Source organism: Salvelinus sp. IW2-2015, linkage group LG6.1 (assembly GCF_002910315.2).
Source record: "Salvelinus sp. IW2-2015 linkage group LG6.1, ASM291031v2, whole genome shotgun sequence".
NCBI classification, from domain to species: domain Eukaryota; kingdom Metazoa; phylum Chordata; class Actinopteri; order Salmoniformes; family Salmonidae; genus Salvelinus; species Salvelinus sp. IW2-2015.
In genome coordinates, this window is record NC_036845.1 from 1,648,643 (window position 1) to 1,657,790 (window position 9,148).

Below are 9,148 nucleotides of genomic sequence, written 5' to 3' on the forward strand. Positions count from 1 at the left end.
CTGTTAGTGTCTTAACGACCGTTCCACAGGTGCATGTTTATTAATTGTTTATGGTTCATTGAACAAGCATGGGAAACAGTGTTTAAACCCTTTACAATGAAGATCTGTGAAGTTATTTGGATTTTTACAAATTATCTTTGAAAGACAGGGTCCTGAAAAAGTGACGTTTCTTTTTTTGCTAAGTTTAGGAGTTGTAACAGGTGCTTTATAATAGACGCACACACAAGCCCTCCCCTGCACATTAACACACAGAAACACCCAAGTACAGAGTCACGTATGCCTGATAGCTATCAATAGATTGATGCCAGCTGACACCTAGCTAATTATTGTTGGAATGTGACGAAAGGGGAGGGGGGAGAGGAGCGTGGGAGGAGTAGCACAGCTGCMTCAGGAGCTCCAGGGCTCTCCTGCTCTTCTGGGCCATGTCCCAATAATGGCCTGAATAAACTTCCTCTCCTTGTCTCCTTTCCTCACCAAGTCACGTCCCAATAGTCTGTAATAGTTTCTCTCCTTTCCTCACTGTCAGAACAGCCCCATCCAGCCCTTTTCATGTATCGGGATGAGAAGGGAAGGGGAAGAGAAGTCAAGGAGATGAGAAGGGGAAGAGACTGGTGTAGTCTGGTGCCATGCTGTGGAATGTTCAGTATGTCAGGAGAGGAGAGTAGAAGGGACCGTCTCAGATTTAAGCTATAGTATCCCAACACTGTCTGTAACAGCAGACTCCCCATGTTTGCACTGTAGTGGGGATACTACTTCATGTGACAGCATTTCATAGTTCCAMCAGGCAGCAGTACGTTCAGCTCTGTGGTAGCCATTGTGATGTAACTGTACGGTTGGGTAAATGATGGGCTACTGCAGCGGTGTTACTTTACATGCCACMTCGTTCCCAGGCTAATTGCACATAGCATTGGGCAGAAGTGTGTGTGCTGAACAAGGTTACTGTAAGTGCAGCCCAGGCATTGGTTGATTCAGGCTACTAACAGCGGTGGTCGGTATGTGTGGTACTGAGGGGAAGGTTTACCAACTGGTGTGTGGGATTATTTCACCCTACTTTGTGCATGTGTTTGTGCACGTTTGTGCATTCCACTCAGTTCCCTGGTTTACTTACCTCTACACGTGACCGTGAATGACCACATGTTCTCTCCTCCTCCAACTCCATTTTTCCATCTTTCTCGTTCTTGACCTCTAAAGCCTCTGAACTCATACCAGCAACACCACTTCTCCTTACAAGACAATGTGCTATTTTAGTCTCTGTCGCTTACCAAACCTCACTCTCAAACCCAACACACATTTGCTGCTATCGCACCTCAGTCATCTAGATACGCTGCACTTTTTCTACACAATGTGTTTTASACTTTCACAGGCCCACACCCACCCGCTCACATCCTCATTCACACACAGGCCTTTATTGCTGGTGTAGCGTATTCCATTCCTACAGTCTACAGATCTGCAAATACTGACGGTGTAACCTAGGGTCTAGGGGTAGAGTTCAAGGTTTGGGGTTGTTTCTGGACAGGCCTAGCCATCACTGACTGTTGTGAGTTCTCACGGGGACCCATCTCCCTCGTAGCATTATTGGCTCAGGCTTAGTTAAACTTTGTTGAATGCTCAGCTGTAAACTGGGTTTTGGCAAGGCATGTTCAACTGTTTCCTTGGGTTAAAATATTTATGCCTCTCTCTAACTCCCTCCAAGCTACGATCCCAAATCTAAATGTTTCAGAGGAGCCTGGAGGAAGAGGAATTTGTGATTTGCAGAAAGCACCTTGATTCTACTTAATTAGTCAAACACTCCAGGATTTTAATGGCGCTAGATATTTAGCCATTCTCCAAAAATTGATTGGAGAATTCAAATTGGCCCCTTTATATTCTTGCAGTCAATTGCGTCAGTAATGACCTGTCGTGATAAGCAAGCAAAGGCCCTAACCAGAGTTTACCCCCACTCCCTAACCAGAGTTTACCCCCACTCCCTAACCAGAGTTTACCCCCACTCCCTAACCAGAGTTTACCCCCACTCCCTAACCAGAGTTTACCCCCACTCCCTAACCAGAGTTTACCCCCACTCCCTAACCAGAGTTTACCCCCTCCCTAACCAGGGTAAATAAAATAATGTTTAATTGTCACATACACAGGATAGGTGCAGTGAAATGCACCCCCCCCCCCCCAACTCCTTAACTTAACTTCTGAGTGATAGGAAACACGAGCACCACCACCAGTCAGCCTACACCCACAGATAGAACAATGAGGAAGATATTTCACCGGATGTATAAATTTGAAGCATCCACTTGGCGTTCCCACTCACCACCAAATATGGCAGTGAGAGGAAGCCCATTGGCCGGCAGTGGGAGAAGGTGGAACGAGATGGATTTTGGCCGACATTCTGCAAATTTTCTCAATGATGAAACATTTGATCTCAATACAGTTTTCTGTTCCCAAAACTATAATCTCTTGCGAACAGAGTGGACAAAGTTGTCTATACTTTACCCTTTGCTAAAGTTTCAAAAAATTGCATTGTTTAGAACAAGTGAAAAGGTGAATTGAGTTATTGCACACTTCACAKAGTAGGTGTTCCGTARTGGAAATATGCAAATGTATGCTAGAACGAGCCATAAGGATCTCGCTAGCTTGTGCTTGGCTCTGCCCTGCCCACCACCTTGCTTGTTCTGCCCACTATGACTCATTTGTTTCCATTTGAAACGACAGRCTGTGGTCTATCTTGGTTTAGTTTAATAAAATCTTTGCTACACCACTGCCACACACCAGTGGTTACTATGACAACTAGCTTGGTCGTGTCAGCTAATGACTGCTGTCTGAACACACATCTGATTTGGTCACTTGTAACTTGCTGTTTGGACAGTCAGTATTGTAAAATGGATTTGAGCATTAAGGCCTGCAGTGTGAACAAGGCTTTAGTAGTATGATTATGGGGTCCTATAGGCTAGGCCAGGGGTCGGCAACCCTGTTCCTGGAGTGCCGCAGGTCCTGCAGGATTTTGTCCCTTCTAGGCACCACACCTGACCAACTGAGCTCATTGATCAGTTCAGTGATTGTCTAACATCAACACACCTGGTCTTCCAGGTCAGTTAAACCAAAACCATGAAGTGCCTGCGGCACTCCAGGACCAGGGTTGCCTACCCATGGGGTAGCCTATATATATATATATATATTTCCTTCTTGACTGTAAGTGTGTGTGTGTGTGTGGTGGGTGAGGCCGAGGTCGGTGTGGGTTGACTTTCGTAGTGTCACTCAGCAGGTTGTGGTGGTGTCAGATGATGTAATGTCCTCTCTCTCTCTTTTCTGTCTCCTCATGGTGCCAAAACTCCACTTCGCAATTAATTGCCTGAATTGGTGCGATAATAGTAAATAGAACTATACGTTTATAACATTAATGTGCACCACAGTTTTGTAAATTGTCCCATTATCAATCACCCACATTAGCAAACTTATTTCATTTCAAACTTCACATTTCTCCAGAATAGGCTACTTATTGTAATGACGGATATGAGCAAAATGCCGGCGATAAGTGATCGGTATGGTCGGTATCGATAATTTTCGGTTTATTGTCCCAGATCTACTCTGTCTGTAGGGGGGAGCGTTTGGGGCTCAGTGGTCTAACTGTGTCTCTGTCTGTAGGGGGGAGCGTTTGGGGCTCAGTGGTCTAACTGTGTCGAGAGTTGATTGTGAGTGAGTAAACAGAGAGAGTGGATTGTGAGTGAGTAACAGAGAGAGTTGATTGTGAGTGAGTAACAGAGAGAGTTGATTGTGAGTGATGAAAGAGAGAGTTGATTGTGAGTGAGTAACAGAGAGAGTTGATTGTGAGTGAGAACAGGAGAGAGTTGATTGTGAGTGCAGTACAGAGAGAGTTGATTGTGAGTGAGTAACGAGAGATGATTGTGATGACAGTGAGAGTGATGTAAGTAGTACAGGAGATGTTGATCATGTGAGTGAGTAACAGAGAGAGTTGATTGGTGAGTGAGTAACAGAGAGAGTTTGATGTGAGTGATAACAGAGAGAGTTGTATTGTGAGTGAGAGTAACAGAGAGAGTTGATTGTGAGTGAGTAACAGCAGAGAGATTAGTGTACAAGAGTGGATGTTGAGTAACGAGAGAGTTGATTGTGAGTGAGTAAACAGAGAGAGTTGAGTTGGAGTCAGTAACAGAGAGAGTTGATTGTGAGTGATAACAGAGAGAGTTGATTGTGAGATCAGTAACAAGATGAGTGAGTCAGTAACGATGGATTGTGAGTCAGTAACGAGAGAGTTGATTGTGAGTCAGTAACAGAGAGTATTGAGCGTAAAGAGAGTTGATTGTGAGTCAGTAACAGAGAGAGTTGATTGAGTCAGTAACAGAGAGGAGTTGATTGTGAGTCAGTAACAGAGAGAGTGACTGTGTCAGTAACAGAGAGAGTTTTGTGTCAGTAACAGGAGAGAGTTGATTGTGAGTCAGTAACAGAGAGAGTTGATTTGTGAAGTCAGTAACAGAGAGAGTTGATTGTGAGTCAGTAACAGAGAGAGTTGACTGTGTCAGTAACAGAAGAGAGTGACTTGTGTCCAGTAACAGAGAGAGGTTGGATTGGTGAGTCAGTAACAGAGAGAGTTGATTGTTGGAGTCAGTAACAGAGAGGTTGTGTGGTGTCAGTAACAGAGAGAGTTTGACTGTGTCAGTAACAGAGAGAGTTGATTGTTGTCAGTTAACAGGAAGCCGGTGGGAAGCTGCTTTATGATGTGTTTGACACTGCCTGCTGACAAGCTTTTCATACTTCCTCCACTGACAATACAGTGTAACCAGAGAAAAGGGACTTATGCCATTGGGCGATGATCCCTTTCGCTTATGTTTGTCTCTCTCTTATAGTCACTCATTCTATCCTCTCTCTTCACACTATAAGGTTAAAGAGCTTTCTCCTGCTCTCCTCCTCACTTGTTCCAGTGTTTAATTCATGTGTCTGGCTACTGGGTCAGAGATAGATGAACTTTCCCCCTTACACTCTCTCTGTGTCCGGCGGCCGGTGACTGCATCAATACACTGCACTGCCCCTACTCTCATCCTCCCCTCCCTCCTGTTGGCAGCATGCCAGGGGAAAGCCTTCCTGCCAACGTGGCACTGCTGACGTCTATCCTTCTCTCTTCTGCTTCCTCTCCCCTTCTCCCTTTCCACCCTCTCTGTTCCAATCACTGTTGTCTCTTTCTTTTTTCACCCAAATCACTCTCTCTCCTCCATGTCTTGAATCATCCATGCTATCCCCCTTAGTGGTCCCTGTGTTTGAACTGGTTGTGATCAAATGTGTGTATTTCTGCACCATATTTCTAGAAATGGTCTGCTGAGGGACTGGAACTGTGATGTCTAGAGGCCCCATTGATGTCATGATTTTACTAAAAGGTATTTAATTGAATTCAAATTAAACTTGCCCCCAAACGAAGCCATGGGAGGTTAACTTAGCCAATTAGACTGTACCTTATCTATAAAAGTTACATAAAAGCTATACGTTTATGTGGTACTGCATTAGACAGTCAATAATCCCCCCCAGCCGTCTACTCACTTGGATCTCAGACCATTTTGTCCAGCAGGTCTCTGCCACGGCCTTCTCCTTTCATTCTCATGGGAGTACGATCGGGGGTAGTGAGACTTCCACCTCCAGCACTCTGCCGCGATTAGGGTCATACCCATCATCCTTCTTCTTGCCTGAGAGGAGCACAACAGGAAGTATCCTTTAACTGGTAACATCTCACACTGTATAACTGTCATCGTCTGACATTATGGTGAGGGCTAGTTGGTACACACGTATGTATGGGGATCAACAAGAGAGTTTGTGTTAGGGCAGAAACTATTTTAACCAATGTTATCACTGTGAGTCAATAGTGCTGTTTCACTGGTTCCATAGATATGGCTGATTTTGATGAGGACACTGCTTGGTTCTATGGATGTGGGTGTGTCACCTAAAGTCTTCAGCTGTCGCAGCACCTCTGGGCCTGCAGCCAACTGGACATCCTGGACAAACTTCTTCTGCTGCTCCTCACTGAGCAGGTCTGGTCTGGTACGGTCTGAGACAGAGAGATTACATAAACACCATGCTTTATCCAGATAATGCTGAGTAGACCAGTGGTGGAATAGCAGTGTGACGGCTACATTATCTACAATGATGAAAGAGAACGATCGTAGTAGGGCTTTACCCAACTCAAACGATACATTGTGAGGATTTGCACTCTGAGAATCTGTGTGGGTGAAGAGAAGGAGAGAGAGAACATTTCATTTGACATAATGATAATATGCATCACACTGACTTCTACGCCACAATTTGTATAGAAATCTCAAAACAATGCAGTACACCACAGTCACCACCAGATGTCACTGGAAAACCTTTTCTTTTTTTTATGCAGCAAGAGGAAAATTACAAAACAGAAGTACAATTTTCTACTCAATGAGTCTCTCTCTACCTCTGAATGTTCCATGACTTTTCACTAAAACCGTATCCTTTTAGAATAGAGGGAAGTTGTAAAACAGAAAAAGAGCAATAGAATAAGCCATTTTTCCCAAAGGTCATGGTTCCCGTGTGGCTCAGTTGGCTAGAGCATGGCGCTTGCAACGCCAGGGTGTGGGTTCATTCCCCACGGGGGACCAGGGATGAATATGTATGAACTTTCAATTTGTAAGTCGCTCTTGGATAAGAGCGTCTGCTAAATGACTTAAAGTAAAATGTCATTCCCACGACCCGAACAGGAAGTAGTTTGTCAGCGTGAGAAAGTGTGGACACACTGAGTAGAGGGAGAGGGGAGACACACAGGGTGAGAGGAAGAGGGGTATAGAGGGTACAGCTGGACAAATGGCCAGTAGCAAGAAACCAGAGGAAGTACGGTACAGAATAGGTACTAAGTACGGAACAGAACAGTGAGGTGCCATCTGGCTCTTGGCTCTACAGTCGCTTCTTAGCTCTCTGTGTTTCTTGCACTTACGCGCCCTTGTCCAGGAAGCTGTTGTAGAACTCACAAACTGCTTCTGGTCTCTTTGGTACTGAGGCACTTGAAGAGGTCAGCATGGAGGTAACACAACTGAGAGGGAGGAGGAGAGAGAGAGAGAACGAGAAAGAGAGAACAATTAGGAAGGGAGCTAGAAGATGTGAGTACCACACACAAACCATTTTCGATAACACTATAGAGGTCATTTACGCAGCGGTATGTAGACTTTCTACAGCATATTGTGACACTGTGTGGAGGACAGATAAGTGATCGGTTATGGTCGGTGGAGGACAGTCTGGTGTCTATTAAAATACAGGTGCATCGCTAGCTTCAGGGACAGCAGGGGAGGTAGGGGAGTTTGGGAGAGGGGTGAGGAGAGGGAGGCTGTCTGGGCTGTGGAGGGGTAACAGTACCTGGTGGATCACGGTGTCTGCATGCAGAATAAAAGGAGAGACAGGCATGCTTAATATCACTGGAGATGCACAGAAACAGAGGTACACATGGAGCAGACAGACACTCATCACACACTAACATGGACATAAAACACCCAACACACCAGACAATACAATCACCATACACACACACACACTGTAGTTCTCACCAGGGAGGAACAGTCGAACTGCAGGATGACGTGCTGAAGAGGAACGACCAGCAGGTGGGTTGGCCGGCTCTTCACTAGCTCTATACTGGTGAGTGACTGCTGTGGTCATCCACCGTCTGGATGGACAGAGAGGGGGGGAGGGGGGGGTGCGGTTAGAAACAGTAGTATTTGAGGGGAAGGTGGAGGAATAGAGAGGGAAGAAGGAGACAGTAAGAGTGAAGGACAGATTAGATAAGCATTGGTGGACAGGGAATGATGGTAGAGAATGGAGTTTGTGAGAGGACAGAGTAGACAGGGAATGAGGAGGAGAAGGGTAGAGATATGGAGTATGTGGAGGGAACAGAGAGACAGGGAATGAGGAGGAGAAGGGTAGAGAATGGAGTTATGTGAGAGGACAGAGAGACAGGGAATGAGGAGGAGAAGGTAGAGAATGGAGTATGTGAGAGGGACAGGGAGACAGGAATGAGGAGGAGAAGGGTAGAGAATGGAGTATGTTGAGAGGGACAGATTAGATAGACAGGGAAGGATGGAGGAGAAGGGTAGGTAGAATGGAGTATGTGAGAAGGACAGAGAGACAGGGAATGAGGAGAAGGGGGAGAGAATGGAGTATTGTGAGAGGGACAGAGAGACAGGGAATGAGGAGAAGGGTAGAGAATGGAGGTATGTGAGAAGGACAGAGAGAAAGGTCAGAACAGATATGATCATCAGTCTATTGTTCACTACAGTTCATTGTCATCAGGGAGTTACTCACGGGGTCCAGATCATTCTCAAAGTCCTCATCCTCGGCCCGATGATGCTCATGGCTGGGTTAGACCACTGAGCCCCAAACGCTCCCCCTACAGGACAGAGAACACAGTTAGGACCACTGAGCCCAAACGCTCCCCCCTACAGACAGAGACACAGTTAGACCACTGAGCCCCAAACGCTCCCCCCTACAGACAGAGACACAGTTAGACCACTGAGCCCCAAACCCTCCCCTCCTACCAGACAGAGACACAGTTAGACCACTGAGCCCAAAGCCTCCCCCCTACAGACAGAGACACAGTAGACCACTGAGCCCACAAACGCTCCCCCTACCAGACAGACACAGTTAGACCACTGAGCCCCAAACGCTCCCCCTACAGACAGAGAACAGTTAGACCACTGAGCCCCAAACGCTCCCCCCTACAGACAGGAGACACAGTTAGACCACTGAGCCCACAACCCTCCCCCCTACAGACAGAGACACAGTTAGACCACTGAGCCCAAACGCTCCCCCTACGACAGAACACAGTTAGACCACTGAGCCCCAAACGCTCCCCCCTACGAAAGAGACACAGTTAGACCACTGAGCCCAAACGCTCCCCCTACAGACAGAGACAACAGTTAGACCACTGAGCCCCAAACGCTCCCCCTACAGACGCAGACACAGTTAGACCACTGAGCCCCAAACGCTCCCCCCTACAGACAGAGACACAGTTAGACCACTGAGCCCCAAACGCTCCCCTACAGACAGAGCACACAGTAGACCACTGGCCCCAAACGCTGCCCCCCTACAGACAGAGACACAGTTAGACCACTGGAGCCGACCCACTGAACAAACGCTCCCCCCTACAGACAGA

General features: G+C 46.6%; 2 long non-coding RNA genes across 2 annotated transcripts in view; both read right to left on the reverse strand.

Annotated features, from left to right (window-relative positions):
- Positions 1–3,613: 3,613 nt before the first annotated feature.
- The window catches only part of LOC139027868 (uncharacterized), a 27,315-nt gene continuing 21,780 nt past the window's right edge, over positions 3,614–9,148 (reverse strand). Inside the window, exon 2 of the long non-coding RNA XR_011480006.1 lies at positions 3,614–3,659. This is a non-coding gene — a long non-coding RNA (uncharacterized lncRNA). The remainder of the gene's footprint in view (positions 3,660–9,148) is intronic.
- Positions 6,714–8,384, reverse strand: LOC139027821 (uncharacterized). Its single transcript, XR_011479969.1, has 3 exons — positions 8,299–8,384; positions 7,548–7,663; positions 6,714–7,039 (listed from the first exon to the last, which is right to left on the reverse strand). It is a non-coding gene; the product is annotated as an uncharacterized lncRNA (long non-coding RNA).